This window comes from Eriocheir sinensis, chromosome 1 (assembly GCF_024679095.1).
Source record: "Eriocheir sinensis breed Jianghai 21 chromosome 1, ASM2467909v1, whole genome shotgun sequence".
Lineage (NCBI taxonomy): Eukaryota > Metazoa > Arthropoda > Malacostraca > Decapoda > Varunidae > Eriocheir > Eriocheir sinensis.
The window spans coordinates 16,412,524-16,430,589 of NC_066509.1; the positions used below are offsets into that span (position 1 = coordinate 16,412,524).

General features: G+C 43.8%; 1 long non-coding RNA gene across 1 annotated transcript in view; it reads right to left on the reverse strand.

Annotated features, from left to right (window-relative positions):
• Window positions 1–9,085, reverse strand: part of LOC126995606 (uncharacterized) — a 53,046-nt gene extending 43,961 nt beyond the window's left edge. The window contains exon 1 of the long non-coding RNA XR_007750503.1: window positions 9,035–9,085. This is a non-coding gene — a long non-coding RNA (uncharacterized LOC126995606). The remainder of the gene's footprint in view (window positions 1–9,034) is intronic.
• Window positions 9,086–18,066: the final 8,981 nt, after the last annotated feature.

The window sequence follows — 18,066 nt, forward strand, 5'->3', positions numbered from 1 at the left end:
ACTCTCAAACATTACGGGCTAACACATTCGATAAGCCTTACATGGAGATTGTGTTAATATTTCCATGGGTAGTTTTATGACCCTGGTGATAGTTTGATAAGATTTCTGCACCATGAACTTAAAAAAAAAACACTCATGAGGAGGAGCCCACTACACCCACCACAGGCTAAAGGGCTTACCCAAAGGAGATAAGCACCAAGGCCGCACTCAGTTATAGCGTGTGACCCCAACTTTGAACATATTTGCTGAGGGAGCCCAAAGCGTCTGAGAATGCGGCCCCTAGACAGACAGATGGGTGCTCTCTCTTCCGGCTCCTCCCGCCACCTCGCCTTCCTCCTTCCTTCCTTCCTTCCTTCCTTCCCATTAACCTGGACACCCACACCTGGCCCAAAGCTCCTCACAACAAGCCACTTCCCGGGCCCCTTCACCTTCCTTAATCCCTTCCTTCATCTCTCTCTCTCTCTCTCTCTCTCTCTCTCTCTCTCTCTCTCTCTCTCTCTCTCAATGCCACACCTTTATTTCCTTTCCTCTCTCCCTGCTCCCGGCCAATGTTTATTTGTCCCTTTCCCTTCCCTCTCTCTGCATCTTCCTTCCTTCCTTCCTTCCTTCCTTCCTTCCTTTCCCTTTCTCTTCCTTCCTTTCTTCGTTCCTTCCTTTCTTCCTCTTTCTTTCTTTCTTCCTTCCTTCCTTCCTTCCTTCCTTCCTTCCTTCCTTCCTTCCTTCCTTCCTTCCTTTCCCTTCCTTTCTTCCTGCCTGCCTTCCTTCCTTCCTTCCTGCCATCGTCTCTTTCTTCCTTCCTTGTTTTCTTTTTTCCTTCCTTTTTTCTTTCCATCCTCCCTTTCATCCTTCCTTCCTTCCTTCCTTCCTATTTTCCTTCACTGCCACACCCACCTTTAACTTCTTACCCCATTCCCTTCCCCTACCTTCGTCCTCTCCACCCTTGCTATCTCCTGACACTCCTCCTCCACCTCCTCCACCTCCTCCTCCTCCTCCTGCTCCTCCTCCTTCCAAGTCTCTCGTCTCGCGCCGTCCTCTTTTCCGGACCACACCTACATCCTCCTTCTCCTCCTCTTCTTCCTCCTCCTCCCCCTCCTCTACCTCCCTCGTTCCTCCTCCCCTCCTCTCCCCTTCCTCCCTCTCTCCCTCTAGCCATTCGTCCTTCTCCTCCCTGTCCCTTTCTTCCTCTAGTTTCTCCTCTTCTTCTTTCCCGTCTCTTCCTTGTTCTCCTTCTTTCTCCACTTCCCTCCCTTCCTCTCTCCCTCTCGTCCTCCCTTTTGCTCCCCTTCCTTCCTTCCTCACTCGCCCTCTCTTCTTCTTCTCTCATTTCCTCTTGCTCCTCCCACCCTCCTATATCTTTCTTGTTCTCATTCTTTCTCCCTTCCTTACTCCCTTTGTCTCGTCCCCTTCTCTCCCCTTCCTTTCCTTTCGTTCCTCCCTTCCTCTCCCATCTCTTCTTTGTTCTCATTTTTTGTCCCCTTCCCTTCCTCACTTCCTTCGTTTCCCTTTCTCTTATCATCTCTCTCCTCCCTTCCTTCCTCCCTCCTCCACATCCCTTCTCCCTTCCCTTCCATCTCCTCACTCCTTCTTCTCCACTTTCCCTTTTCTTCCTTGTTCTGATTGCTTCTCCCCTTTCCTTCCTTCCACTCTCGTCCTCCCCACCTCTCCCCTTCTTCCTTCCTCTCTCGTTCCCCACCTCTCCCCTTCCTCCTTCCTCTCTCGTTACCCCCTTCCCTCCCTTCTTATCTGTCTCCCTCTAGCTCCCTTCCCCAAGCTTCCCTTCTCTTACTTGATTTCATTTTTTTCTCCCTTCTGATTCATTCCTTACTTTCTTTCTCGTCCTCTTTACCTCTTACCTCCCTTCTTTCCTTCTTCCCTTCACTTCCCTCTGTCTAGCTCCTCCTCTCCTCCTTTCCCCTCCCCTTCCTTCTCTCCTCTCCCTCTCGACCACTCTTGCTCTTCCTCCCCTTCCTCTCGCTCCCTTCCCTTCCCTCCACCGCTCCCCTCACCAGTAAGGAACTCCGCTCTGGCTGGCTCGGCACCTGTTATGAGGGGGATGTGCACTTTTAACATTACTGGCATATGCTCCTGTCCCCTTCTCCTCCTCCTCCTCCTCCTCCCTTTACTGGAATTTTTGGTACATGCTTCCCTCCTTCCTTCCGTCCTTCCTACCTCCCTTTAGCCAACGCCTTTCTAACAGTTTAATTCTTTTACATCATCAGGTTCTTACGCTCTTCTTCCATGTTTTCTTTTTTTCCGCCTTCTTCTCCTCCTCCATCCCCCGCTTATCCTCCTCCTCCTCTCATCCTGTTCTTCCTCCTCCTTTTACTTTTTTTTCTTCTTATTCTTCCTTCATCTCCTTCCTCGTTTTCCACTTTCATTTTCAAGTTCCCACATTCTCTTTGTCCCCACCCTTTTTCCTCTCCTTCCTCTTTTTCTTCTTTTTCTTCTCCTTCTTCGTCTTCTTCCTCCTACTCTTCTTCCTTCTCCTCTTCTTCTTTCTCCTCTTCTTCCTTCTCCTCTTCTTCCTTCAATTCTTCTTCCTCCTGCTCTTCTTCCTTCTCCTCTTCTTCCTCCTCCTTTTCTTCCTTCTCTTCCTCCTACTCTTTTTCCGTCTCCTCTTCTTCCTTCTCCTCTTCTTCCTTCTCCTCTTCTTCCTTCAACTCTTCTTCCTCCTGCTCTTCTTCCTTCTCTTCTTCCTCCTCCTCTTCTTCCTTCTCTTCCTCCTCCTCTTCTTTCGTCTCCTCTTCTTCCTCCTCCTTTTCTTCCTTCAACTCTTCTTCCTCCTTCTCTTCTTCCTTCTCTTCCTCCTCCTCTTCTTCCTTCTCCTCTTCTTCCTCTTCTTCTTCTTCCTTCTTCTCTTCTTCTTTCTCCTCTTCTTCCTCCTCCTCTTCTTCCTTCTTCTCTTCTTCCTCCTCCTCTTCTTCCCTCTCCTCTTCTTCCTCCTCCTCTTCTTCCTTCTCCTCTTCTTCCTCCTCCTCTTCTTCCTCCTCCTCTTCTTCCTCCTTCTCTTCTTCCTCCTCCTCTTCTTCCTTCTCCTCTTCTTCCTCCTTCTCTTCTTCCTCCTCCTCTTCCCCCTCCTCCCCCGCCTCGTGATGGCAGCCAGCATGGGCGGCCGTGGCCAGGCAGCTTCAATCCTTTATTGATCCTGAAGCTGCTGGTTCCATGACCTCAATATAAAGCCCATAACCGACTGCTGGACCGCCCGACCACTGACAACACTACCTTCGGGGCCCGACGCTATAGACAGACACCGACAGGTACTTTAATTAACTCCCCCCAACTCGTCGTCTCCCTTCCCCTCCTAGTCTCCCTTCCCCTACTTGTCTCCCCTCGTCACCTTGTTTCCCACCTCCTCCTCATCTCCCATTCCCTCCTAGTCTCCCTTCCCCTCCTCGTCTCCCTTCCCCTCCTAGTCTCCCTTCACCTCCTCATCTCCCTTTCCCTACTTGTCTCCCCTCGTCACCTTGTTTCCCATCCCCTCCTCATCTCCCATTCCCTTATCGTCTCCCCTCCCCTCCTCGTCTCCCCTCCCCTCCTCGTCTCCCCTCCCCTCCTTGTCTCCCCTCCCCTCCTAGTCTCCCTTCCCCTCCTCATCTCCTTTCCCCTACTTGTCTCCCCTCGTCACCTTGTTTCCCATCCCCTCCTTATCTCCCATTCCCTTCTCGTCTCCCCTCCCCTCCTCGTCTCCCATTCCCTCCTCGTCTCCCCTCCAATCCTCGTCTCCCTTCCCCTCCTTCCCTTCCCTCTCCTCCATGTCTCCCATCCCCTCTTACTTCACCTAACCACCGACAACACTACCTCTTGGGCCCCAACGGCGATACAGACAGACACCGACAACCATTTTATTTCCTTCTTCTCCCCTCTTCGTCTCCCTTCCTCTCCTCGTGTTCCTGTGCCTCCTCGTCTCCCCTCCACTCCTCCCTCACAAGCCACCGACAACACTACCTCCGGGGCCCCGACAGCGATACAGACAGGCACTGACAGGCATTATAGTTCTTTCTTCCCCTCGTCTCCTCGTCTCCTCGTGTCTCCCCGTCTCCCCTCGACTCCTCCCTCACAAACCACCGACGACAGTGCCTCTGGGCCGCGACAACGACACCGACAGACACACAGAGGCCCCGACTGGCACTTTAATCCCCTCATTCCCTCCCTTTCTCGACTGTCTCCTCGTCTCCTCCCCATTTCTTTTCTCAAAAATTTTCTCCCCTCCCCTTTTCCCTGCGTTTCCTTTTCTCCTCTTCTTTTCCCCTCCCCTCCCCACCCTCGTTTTGTTCCTTCCTCTTCTTCCCCCTTCCTTTCCCCTTCCCCCTAGTCTCCTTTTCCTCCTCTCATTTTCCCCTCCCTTCCCCTTCGTCTCCTCTTTTATCTTTCATCTTTTTCTACTCGCATCCGTCTTCTCTCCTCTCCTTCTACTCCCCTCCTCTCCTCGTCTCCCCTCGCTCCGTTACCATCTCCCCTCCCCTTCCTTTTATCTTTGCTTGCTTCGTGCCTTTCCTCCCCTTTCCTCTCCCTCCCCTCGCTCCGTGCCCCCCCCTTCCCCCATCCCTCGCTCCGTCCCCATCTCCCCTCCCCTCCCCTCGTCCTCCCTCTCTCCTTACCCATTTTCCTTTCCCTTCCCCTCGTCTCCCCTTGCTACGTGCCTCTTACCCTTTCCCCTCTTCTCCGTCTCCCATCCTTCTCCCCCTTTCTCCTCGTCTCCCCTCGCTCCGTGCCTCTCCCCCTCCTTCCCCTCTCCTCCCTTCGCTCCGTGCCAATCTCCCCTCCCCTCTCATCTTTTCCCCTCGTTTTCTCTTATTTCCCTCGTCTCCCCTTACCTCGTGCCCCTCTACCCTCCCTCTCCCCTAGTCCCCCGGCGCTCCGTGCGCCTCTCCGCCCCCCCTCCCCTCCCCTCCACTTCCCCTCCCCTCGTCTCTCCTTGCTCCGTGCCCATACCCCTCCCCTCCTCTCCCCTCGCCTCCCCTCGCCCTGCTCAGTAATTCACCCGCGAGTTATACATACAAGGGGCCGCCGCTAATTATAAGTAATCGATGGAGGTAATTATGATGATTCACCTCCTTCAGGGTTGAGTCTATTTTTAGTGAGCCCGCGAACTGTTACGAGAAGAGGGAGAAGTGGTGATGGTGGTGATGTTAGTGGTAGTGGTGATGGTGGTGGTGGTAGTGGTAGTAGTGGTGGTGGTGGCGGCGGTGGTGATAATGAATGATGATTATTAACAGTTTCCTCGCTTCCTCAGGTGAGTAACGTACCGGTGGTGAGAGTGAACGGCAGACAGGTAAACATCCTTCCTGGTGATGATTTTTTTTTTTTTTTACAACAAAGGAGACAGCTCAAGGGCACACAAAAAAAGGAAACAGTAATAAAAAAAAGCCCGCTACTCGCTGCTCCTAAAAAGAATCAAAAGAGGTGGCCGAAAGAGGGGTCATTTTCGGGAGGAGAGGTGTCCTGATACAGATGATGATGACGATGATAATGATGACGTTAGTGATGATGACATAAATTATGATAATGATAATAACTGCATATAATCAACAACATAACAAAATCAACAATGTAATTCAAACCAACAATAATAACAAGAGCAATAAACCACAGAGTATAATGACAAAATATGATATTCCTCCAAATACTTCAAACAAATTCTCATTTTCAACACACACACACACACACACACACACACACACACACACACACAGCGCCGTAACAACCGATCAGTATTGAGGAATGAGAGTGGGAGGGCGAAGAGGTAAAGGAGGAGGAGAAGGAGGAAGAGGAGGAGGAGGAGGAGGAGGAGGAGGAGGAGAAGGAGGAGGAGGAGGGTTATAAGTAACGAGAATGGGGGAACGGGGGAAGGGACGACAAGCCATTATTAACAGGTAAGACTCATTAAGGTGTTCAGGGAGCCGCAGGTGCACCCTCGGGGGAGCAATCAGGCAGGTGGTAGAAAAACAATCCAATAAAGATATGGGAGAGAGCCGCAGGCGTTAGGAGGTGAGAACAAAGCAGGCGGGAGGATAAAGAAGGAGGTGAAGGAAATTAGGAGGTATGAAAACTGAAAAAAGGTATGAAAACTGGGGTAAAGAGAATACGGAGGAGGAGGAGGAAGAGGAGGAGAGAGGAGGAGGAGGAGGAGGAAGTGAAAATAAAGCAGGTGGGATGATGAAGAGGACGTGAAGAAAATTTTGGGGTATGAAAATTAGAATAAGAAATAAAATCTGTGTTAAGAAGAAGAACGATGAGGCAGAGAAGGAAGAGCAGGGAAGAGAAAAGGGAAGACAAACAAACAAAGATGGAGAGATACAAGACATGCCAAATGCAAATCAAGGCAACATTGCAAGATAAGAAAAACGAATCAATAACAATAGTAAGAAGAAGAAGAAGAAAAAGAAGAAGAAGAAGAATAGTAAGAATAAGAATAAGAAGAAGAAGAAGAATAGTAAGAATAAGAATAAGGAAATGGAAATGTGAAGTAGAACAAAGAGAGGGATGAGGAGGATGGAAAGAGAAGGAAAAAAGGAGAGGGGGGAGGGTGTGATAACTGCCACCTGATCTCTCAATATCGCGTTCATTTGTCAGAAGGTGAAATCAAATGCTATTGCTGACTAATCCTCCTTCCACTTAAAAAATATCCCTCACGCCAATGACAAATAACATTATCCAAACACGTGAACGCTAAAGACAAAAAAAAAATATGTTACCAATTAACCGCCAAATGAAAAGCAATTAAATCCGTACAAAATAATACAAGAAGCACTTCATTACTTTTCTTACCAAACGGGCGGGAGGAGGATGAACCTTGGATGCATTGTGAAAAGTCTTTTGGTTGTGTAAAACTAAGTAAATGAAGACTGACTTGATTAGGAAAATTGTGGCCCATTAAAATGCTTATTCTATCACGACTGGAATATGTTGCTTGTCTTTTATTCACGAAGGAGGCCGAGGAGTTGGCCGAGGACTAGGAGGAAGAGGAGGAGGAGGAGGAAGAGGAGGAGAAGGAGGAGGACGAGAGAAGGGAGGAGGAGAAAAAGAAGAGAGGAATAAAAGACAGAGAAGATGGTGGTAGTATAAAAATAGTAACTTCCATTGCAAGTAGGCCAACTACTACTACTACTACTACCACTACTACTACACTACTACTAACATTACTACAACAATCATTATTATTATTTTATTGTTACTATTGTTATTATCGGTCGTCATTTTTGGTTGTGCCATTAAACTGAGGAGGGAATGAAACAGTAAAAGAACATTGGAAATTAATAGTAAGCTACACAGAAAAAAATACTAAAATGTGTATTAATAAACAAAAACGACACACACACACACACACACACACACACACACACACACACTACTCCACTCCCGCGGTCGCTCGGGACTAATTAAATTTGAGACATTCTTCTTCTGGATGTCCTACGGCAGACGAGAAAGACCCTTGTGCCGGAATGCCGCAAGGGAGGGAGTCGCGTGTTTCAAGGCTGCCTCTCTGCTGGGCCGTTTTCTTGTACTACTCTTCCTACTCTATTTTCTCTCGAGGCGGTGAGGTAATCTATTTGCTCTTCTCTACAACTCTTATTTAGTGTATGTGTGTGTGTGTGTGTGAGAGAGAGAGAGAGAGAGAGAGAGAGAGAGAGAGGCAAAGTGTTATTCAGTCTCCCATCATCCTTGGCTTCGATTAAAACAAACAACTTCTGAGAGAACACAACGCAATACTCGGCCTATCTCGTAATTTTCCCTCCGTTCCACTGTTTCTTGGTGTTCCTTATTCTTTCTTCCCCACCCACTTCTCTTTCGCGTCTTTTTGATCTACTTTGTTCCACACCCGCTTCACTTTAACCTCTTCTTCCCCTTCCTTATTCCCCATCCACTTCTCTTTCACCTCTTCCTGTTCTTCTTTCTTCCCCACCCACTTCTCTTTCACCTCTTCTTCCTCTTCCTTATTCCCCACCTACTTCTCTTTCACCTCTTCCTGTTCTCCTTTCTTCCCCACCTACTTCTCTTTCACCTCTTCCTGTTCTCCTTTCTTCCCCACCTACTTCTCTTTCACCTCTTCCTGTTCTCCTTTCTTCCCCACCCACTTCTCTTTCACCTCTTCTTCCTCTTCCTTCTTCCCCACCTACTTCTCTTTCACCTCTTCCTGTTCTCCTTTCTTCCCCACCCACTTCTCTTTCACCTCTTCTTCCTCTTCCTTATTCCCCACCTACTTCTCTTTCACCTCTTCCAGCTCTCCCTTCTTCCCCACTCACTTCTCTTTCATCTTTTCTTGTTCTTCCTTTTCCTTCCCAAAAATCTCATTCATCTCATTTCTCCTCCTCCTCATCGTCATCATCACTAAACAACACGAGTCAATAGGCTAAGTCACTGTGTAAGGGTAACCGATCAAAGTAGACTTGTAACTTTTCACTAATACCTACTTTTTTATCTAAATTTTAATGAATGGATTACATACCCCACAAAAAAAATGTAGAGATATTTAAAAAACCAGTGGTGTGCCTTTTAAGTAGCGACTATTAGCTGAGAATTTGGTGAGCGTTAATAACACATCTCTATTTCTGATTACTGTTGGGTTGTTAATGTTGAAGATGGTGGATCAATTATGAATGTTATTTTTTTCTAACTAGGATAGTGTGGTATGCTTACTGCTGAGTGCAAATATACATAATAATAAATAACATCTCCATTAAGTCTAGCTTTGGCCTGTGTGAGGAAGGGGTGAGGAGGGAGTAAGTTAAATGGATGAGGCCGAGGAGGGGAGGGGGGCGGGTGCGACGTTGCCACTTCACGCACTATCATCAGAACACAAATACATCATCGTTATCTCTTTACATTGGTTATGCAGGAGGGGCGTTTATATGTGTTACTGTTCAGCAGTTATTGCAAGACTTGCAGTAATGTAACCAACGAAAACAAAAGAACACAGGCATCTAAACAGTTGTTGGTTGCTAACACGTACAGATAATTTCACTGTCTGCGCTTGCGCAAGACAAAACACATACAAACAAACATATACACAAACACACACACGAAACACACTTACCAGCGAGCATGTCACTGCAGCACACTGCGTCACTCCTTTCCTCTCGGCGTCGTGCTGATCACTGACCGTGACTGACGTTCGAGTTTGTCGACCGTCGTTCGAATGTTCGAAACTTCATGTGAGCTCGTTTTGATCATTTACGGAAAACGGGAAGAGTAAAATACTGAAAACAAATATCACTGTTGTTTATGCCATTAGTCTGTGCAGTCCATTATAGACGTTACTCCTATAATTAATTTTGAGATTCCTCATACTCTTTTTTCGCAGACACAGAGCCATATCTCATCATTCGATTTTTTTTTTCTGATCCAAAGCTATTTCCGTGTTCGGCTGTTCTCCTGAGATCCTGAGATCAGAGTGTTCGTCGGCCCTGGTGTCGCATAAGTGCATTATTCTCATCGTGTGAGTGGTCTAAATGCCTAAAACAAAGGTAAAAATTATTGTTTCAGTACCATGACTCAGGCACAGTGCATGCTAGAATAATTGTCATAGCTTTAGAGCGGTAATTACAGTGGTGTTGCTCAAACGAGTGGATACTACTTATTATAGGCTTGCATAATAGCTGCTTATGACGTCCTAATGACTTGCTATACAAACAATGTATTTAATCTATATGGCAATTATTCAATAACCAATTCATAATGATAAAAAATAACATAATTTACCTTAAGATTTCAGTAAATCCATACATCATAACAATGGCTTGAAGTGTGTAACAAATCGATTCATACGAAAAAAACAGACAACTAATGTCATGTTATTCGCAGGCTTGTATGACAAATGTATGACACGAAAATGAGCACAAATATAAGTAAAAATAATCATTGCGTTCTCGTTTCATTTGTCCTGCCGTCCACGCCCAGAGCATACTCCATACGTTGGCTGTCACGGCAGATACATTCTTGATAATTATCATAAAAATCTCATATACCAGAATATTTACATTGGTATACATTGAACACTGTGAGTGGTTTTTTTTTCCTCTCTGCTGTTACAGAAAATGTGACGTGGCTTAATGATCTTGATCATTACCATAAAATCCTAATAAGAACAGAATTTTTAGACGAATCAACAACATATGCATATTTTTGGCATGTTTTTCCCGACATGCTCCTTCCCGAGGCGAAATATTTAAAATATCACTGAGACGCGCAGTAAATATTTCAAAAATACATAAAAATCCCGACTTTCAAAAGTGAGTTTCGACGCGTATAATCTGATGGCAAGCATGAACATGTTATGCGTATTCCAACATTTTTGTGTGTACAGCAGAGGATTATATTTGGTTTTCTGTGAGCCAACCTTTCCAATAACTGTCTGTATGTCTGTTTCTTCATCTGTCTGTCTGCGTCTGTGCGCCTGTGTACATGGCCGTTCTGTCTGTGTATATGTCTGTTCTGTCTGTTTCTCTGTGTACGACTCTGCTCTGCTCTGCTCTCTCTCTCTCTCTCTCTCTCTCTCTCTCTCTCTCTCTCTCTCTCTCTCTCTCTCTCTCTCTCTCATTAACACAGCTCTCAGGTCACAGGTTGCACAAAAGCGGCTTGTGTTCCTGAATTTCTCCTTCAGAGGCGGGTGTGAAGGTAGGCATTTGGCTGGAAAACCGCTCCTTAAAATCAGAAAAAAATCGCATCTCTGGAATCTCCAGAAATTATTCCAACAAGTGCATTTTGTTTAACCTAATGCGTTCTTTCCCTCCTGCTTGCTTGCTTGCTTCCTACTTTTCTTGCTTTCTTCCTTCCTTCCCTCCTTTCTTGCTTCTTTCCTTCCTTCCTTGTTTGCTTTCTTCCTTCCTCCCCGATATATTTCATTTCCATTCTAATTCTTATTTTTTCCTTTCGTACCAGGCCTTTCTTGCTTGCTTTCTACTTTGCTGGTTTCCTTTCTTCCTTCATTCCTTACTTCCTTGCTTCTTTACTTATTTCCATTCTTTTTTTATCTTTGTTTTCTTTCTTTCGTTACTCTCATAAGTCAATCAATCTGCCGTCATAAGACTTCTAAATATGTCAGCCTCAAATCATTCTTTTGTCATCTTAATATATAGAAAATTCAGCCCACCTGCCTCCTTCACTTCTTCTCTTCCCACTGAAACACCTCTCCTAATCCTACCCACGTTCAGCCTCCACTTAACAAAAATGAATAAAATAAAACTAAATAAGCCTCTTAGTATTTAAAATATAAGTAAAAGACCGATAAAAAATTTCGGGCTGCTAAATGACTCTACTTAATATTAGCATATTCCTACTCTTTGAAGTATGTTATGAATGCAGAATGACTTATCTACGATCTGCTATGAATTCTCGGTAAAATTGCCATTCCTACCTGAAAAGTCTTAGGTCCATATTCTTAAACGCATCGGGCTCCCATTACGACATTCCCCAAAGTCACAGAGAAGATTAACCGAGTCTTTATGGGTGATTTTTCGGTTTCAAAGTGCAGAAGTCGTGTAAAACCATCACGACAATCACAAAACAGTCCATCAAAATCCCAGGAACTTCTACGAGAGGCTTTTCAACAGGCAAATTGAGGTGAAGAATACGGACTTGGGTATCTTCCCGTACTGTCTTTCTTACCCACATTACCCACAATATCCTCCCATTCCTTCTGCTCCCCTTCTTTACTCATAGACTAGGCTACTTATAACTCTGAGAAGGCTTGTTATCTACCCCAAGTCCCGAACCGTCTCTCATACCCACGTCACCCACCAAATCCTCCCTTCCCTTCCCCTCCCTTTCTTTGCTCATTGGCTAGGCTCGTTTTAACTTGCCAACTTCTCCCCCGCTTCCCATTTGCCTCTTCCCGCTCGTTCAAACTAATTATCGACGTCTTTAAAAGCTTAATGAAGCCTATTGATTGAGGTAGCGAGGCCCGGAGGAAGCAGAGGATGATGATAAGAGCTAGAGGTAGAGAGGGAGGGGGAAGGAGGGGAGAAAGGAGGGAAAGGAAAGGAGGGAGGAAGGAGGGAAGGACAGATTATACAGGGGTTGGTGGAACAACTTACAGTAAATTAAACGAAGCGACAAGAAAATCCAAACACAAGCTAATGAGAGAGAGAGAGAGAGAGAGAGAGAGAGTGTTGGGGGTCTGTTATGGTGTTTTTTGCGGGTATTGAAAACAGGTCACACGCTGTAATATTCAGCAGATCAACAGGTGTTCAAAAATTTACAAATGCATAATCCTACTGCTTTCTGTTTATTCATTTGCTGTTGATTTTGATAATTAATTCAATCAACAGGTACTATTATATTTATTTTTCATATATAATTTGTTTACCTTTAAAAATTGTATACATATTTTCACCTACTTTTTTTTATGCACTTTTCTTGCTTATGAGATTATGCATTTACTGAGACACCTTAAGTATATGAAAGCACAAAAATAACAGCACAACACAGCAAGGAAAGTAATGCTGCGATAATTGCAGGAACTTTCTGGCTCAGGATAATCTCGAAACCTTCATAAAAGCAGGAAAGTAAGGCTGAAGGACGGTAGTTTGAGAGATTGCAACGCTTACTCTGTTTTCCTGGGGTGGGGTGGGGGAGATACGATGGCTGGAAATTCTCTCTCTCTCTCTCTCTCTCTCTCTCTCTCTCTCTCTCTCTCTCTCTCTCTCTCTCTTGTAGTATTTGCAGTGCACCTAACCCTATATATTTTTATCTTGTTTATTTACTTTGCTTATCTGTATATTTATTAATTTATTTACACATTTATTTGCATATTTAATTTCCAAGGTACATTTTGGGTGGAGACTCAAACTCTGCTTATATATCTATTTTTTTATTATTTTTTTGTGTGTTTTGTTTTCCGAGCATATTTTCGTATATCTAGTCCCTCTGTCCTAGAAACCTCTGCTGTAACTCTAACCGCCACTAGTTTTCTGCCTCTCCACCCTAAAGTCACCACCATTGAAACCACCACCATCGCCACCTTTGCTTCAACTGCACCTCACCACTAATTTTGCGCCTCTATTCCTCAGGGGCACCACTAATATCCCCTCCACCGCCTCTGGTCTAACTTCACCACTAACTCTGTGCCTCTCCTCCCCATCGCTAAAGCCACCACCACCACCACCACCTCAACCACCACAATGGATGGCGGTGTGACTCTCTGCACTGGGATTTTGCTAAGCCGGAGAGAGAGAGAGAGAGAGAGAGAGAGAGAGAGAGAGAGAAAGCATGCCCAGCCAGGATATGCACCAGCCGCGATATGCAACAATGACAGGAAAGTCAAGCCTTGGACGCCGGGAAGTTTTAATGTCAGACTTGTTAATCAGGAGCAAGAGGGAGAGAAAGTGGTGGCGATGGTCCTAGTGGTATGAAATGTTGGTAGTAAGGTTGGAGATGATAATGGTAGGAAGGGAAGATGAGGGATTGGTCTATTATACAAACTAACGAACCATGCATTCCTTTTTTCAAGAATAAACAATATGGTTATCATCTACTTGTTGGTAAAAAAAGCGTCCTTGGATATTTTAAGTACACATAATGCATTTTGTATAAGCGCAAGAATAGTAATACCACCCATATCCAATAAAATGTACTTATACATGTCTTGTTCGAAATCTAGTTATTCAACACAGAAAAACATGCTCTACATTGTTGATTATATATAACCATACAACTGTTCCCTTTTTTCAACAATAAGTATGCAAAAAAGAGAAGTAACTTTAATATGTTCGTTGTTACAATACAATTCCCATAATTTATTATGGAATGTATGTTTCTCAACTTGCTACATTACATCCATTATATTATTGACTAATAGTGGAAGAAAAAAAATTCTGCTAAATTTTCTTCAGCAGTTTTATGGCAAAAAGCGGTAGCAAGACGTGAATTTCAGAATATATATATATATATATATATATATATATATATATATATATATATATATATATATATATATATATATATATATATGCAAGAGAAGATGGCGCTACTATAAACACATGCCTGCGCCATGACGGGCTGGGGCCGAATACCATCCAGGCCTCTCAAGCAAGCCTACCGGTGCAATTAAAAAAAATATATAAATATATATATATATATATATATATATATATATATATATATATATATATATATATATATGAGAACATTCCTTCGACTGGGATAAACTGGGAGAGGAAGGCATTGTGTAGAGAGAGTTGCCAGGAGAGCCGTGTTGATTAGCTCCCTGAACGAAGTACAGGTTACCATTTCTCCCACGGGGCAGCCCTGCCAACACCACCACCACTTCCTCCTCCCAACCACCCTCTTTTTCCCTAACATGCCCTCTCTCATTTTCTCCACCTCTTATTTTTCTTTCTATCGTATCAATGATCTCTCTCTCTCTCTCTCTCTCTCTCTCTCTCTCTCTCCACACACACACACACACACACCCGACGCCCCTCCCCCGACCCGCTTCACCAGACACCACAACATACTCATCCCCTTCAGAGCGCCGCAAACCGACCGTTACAAACGTAGGGCAGTGCCCGCGATGGTGCGGATGATAAACAATGCCCAGTAACAGTCAAACCCAAATGGCCGTGGTGGAAAATAGCACCTCGCCGCCACCCTCTTAAGTGCCCCCCTCACACCACCCTCCCTCTCCCTTATGTCTCTAGTTTTAGCTCTCCCAAACCACCCCCCACCCTTTCCCTCCCTCTAGTGTAGTCTATTTACTATTAGTTTATTGTATTCTTAATTTGTATATTTTCAGCCTAACGGCTGCCATACATTAATAAACCTATTATTATTATTATTATTATTATTATTATTACACACACACACACACACACACACACACACACACACACACACACACACATTTATTAATAATATTGTCTGGAGATATCTGCTAACGAGTTTTTAAGCATGTGTGTGTGTGTGTGTGTGTAATCACATTTATCATATCATTAGTTCATATCACCAAACGAGTATGAAAATGAAATACCGAAGTAGCCAATCATCTACAAGTCAGCCAGCCAGTCACGTGTCTCCCCTAACATTGCATTACATCATCGGGAGCCAATCAGACACCGTGTACACTCTCAGATGCCGATGGTTTCATTTTTGCCCGACGCCCACTCGCCCAGTGTCGCCCACTAATAGTAGCACGTTTACCCTATGACATAGAGGTGTGAGCGAGTGATATCTGTGAAAAATGACCCGTGGAAGTGTGTAAATTGCGTCTTGTTTGATGATAAGGAGTGCAGTGGCTTCAAACGGCGGTAAATGTTGTGAACACGTCTGCAGTCTCCTCATTAAAACTAAGAACATTGCCTGGTTTTTATTTTGGAGACACTTTAGAATCAACGGAGAAGTGTCAAGATTACCAGTTCTATCCCAACGACTTATCACACACTACCCAATCCTAATCTGTCACTTGCAAACCATACCCAACACATCCCAAATATCCAAATATCCTTACAGAGAGTTATCCAAAAAACCATGCTAACCTAATTGTATTTCAAGCCATCCCGCTACCTGTGTTCTCCCATCCAGCAGTCCACCGTTGACAGATTATCGTACTCAGAGCCTCGTATTTACCGGTTTCTGAGCCATACCTATTGCCAAAAAGCACCAATAATTAACCATTTTAACGATAACCATATATGAAGGCAGTTATTTGTGTGATGAAAGCAGTTTTTGGGTCGGAAATCGGCAAACATAGGAGGCAGAGTACGACAATCTGGCAACGTTGGTCCCTCTGCGTCGCCACCACCGTCAGTCCGTCACTCGTCAGTCTCAAGAACCAAAACAAGGGATAAGAGACAGTTAGCTTCTCGAATATTGTGCTTTACCGGTGTTTTAAGTGTCTTGCGGGCAGGGACAAGGGCACAGTTTAAATGGCCATGTGCGAGTGGTCTAGTGGTGCTTATTACCCTCGTTTTTATCGTGCCCCGTATCATTATTTTTTCGTTTTTGGTTTCCTCGTCGCATCCTACAGCTCCAGTTAGAGGTTTGTGACGCATCATCTTTGTTTTCGTGTGTGTGTGTGTGTGTGTGTGTGTGAGAGAGAGAGAGAGAGAGAGAGAGAGAGAGAGAGAGAGTAGCCTACTTAGTTTTTTTGTGTGTGTGTGAATTGCTTAATTTTTCGTTGTATTCTGTTTCGTGTTTACATGGTTGGTGGTGGATTTGGTGGTGATGATTGCCTTACTTCAACCGAACATTGTCTAAGTTCCTATCTTCATGTAACCTACTTACATTCTTAACTTTTTTTTTTATCAAATTCCGTTGCATAAATAGTTCTCATTCGTTTTATCTCATTGTATCAATTATATGAAAAGCATAGCCATATATTTTCCATTGATGTGTGGCTGTATACCTCTGTAGTGGAAGTTATGCCTTTGTGGCATTAGTGTAGTTAATAGTATAATTGATCAATCGTAGTAACAAAGCGTATGTCATTATACTTGTGTACTGGGACTTTTATAGCCTATCATTTTTTATAGAATATATTGCCATTTACACATCTTAATTTTTATGCAGCCCAAGCTTACTTGCCTCTTAATTGATAGGCTACTAGCAAATGTTAGTAATTAAGGTACCTATAAGATGCTGAGCCTTGCAAGTAATATATATATATATATATATATATATATATATATATATATATATATATATATATATATATATATATATATATATATATATATATATATATATATATATATATATATATATATATATATATATATATATATATATATATATATATATATATATATATATATATATATATATATATATATATATATATATATATATATATATATATATATATATGTATATATATATATATATAATGAACGGTTTTGGTAACTAAAGTAGGCTATGGTAGAGCCATGATACTGCTATAATTGATTCCATTTATGCTGAACTACTTATTGCAGATAAAGCACAGTAATACTTAGCACGCAAATCTGATTCATAATATTCTTCTTTTTATCCCATTAAATTGGGTTGAAAATTGTGAAAAAAATGTCCTAGGAGACGATGCAGATTGGGAAATTCAGATGAAAAATCAGTAAACATACATACAAATTAGCCAGATTATATTTTCAACCTAAATATATCGCTCAAAAATATTTATATTATTTGTAAAAAAAAAAAAAAAGAACAGGCTAAGGAAAATAATTATATGAATAAATCGCAACACACACACATCTTGTTTCTAAGTGTTATGTCAGAGCTGGCTGGTCATATTTATCCGCAGACAAACAGACACCGAGATAAGCAAACCTGTATTCAACTTTTCACCTTTAATGTAGTTACACGCTCTGGCTTGTTGGGTCGGGAGCTCGGCCTGGCTTAGGAAAACAAACATAGCTACGTAGGACAGGAGCGGGAGAGAAGGGAGTGGTTTGGGGCAGGAGCGGGGAGGAGTGGGGTGGCTTCAGGAATACAAGATAGTAGATGGGAAAAGGAAAATAGAAGCAAGGGGACGGGGCAGTACCAAAGGGAGTTGGATAGTTAATTAAGCAGGAGACGGGACAGGACCAAAGGGATTTAGATAACTGAAGCAGGAGTGGGGTGAAAAGAGACGAGAGGAGTGAACAGACAGCTTGAACAAATAGGTCGTTAACGTAACTATGGGATGGGGAGTGGGGATGGGTCGAGGCTGCTGGGGCAAAGGGTATACAGGGCAGATGGCTGTAGTAGAAGGGACCGGAGCCAAGGATGGAGCGGGGCGGAGTGAAGCGAGTCTAATCTGTTTGTGAATATGGGAGAAGGGATTGTGGCATGGACTGGAAAGGATAGACGGGATAGGATTAGGGAAGGAGAGACGAGAGTGGCGTTATAGAGAAAGGAAAAAGATAGTAAGGAAGGGAGTCTGTGAATATGGGTAGGGATAGGAATGAGGTAAGGATATGGGGAAGAAGCTCGTAGAAGGAAATAAATTTAAATAGGGAGAGGGAAAGGAAGAGAGGTGAAACAGGATGCAAATGTGGCGACGATATTGCTGGGGAAAGTATGTGATGATGATGAGAAGGGGGTGAGTAAGGTGGCGGTGGTGGTGGTGTTAGTATAATGGAAGGAGTTATTTTGAGT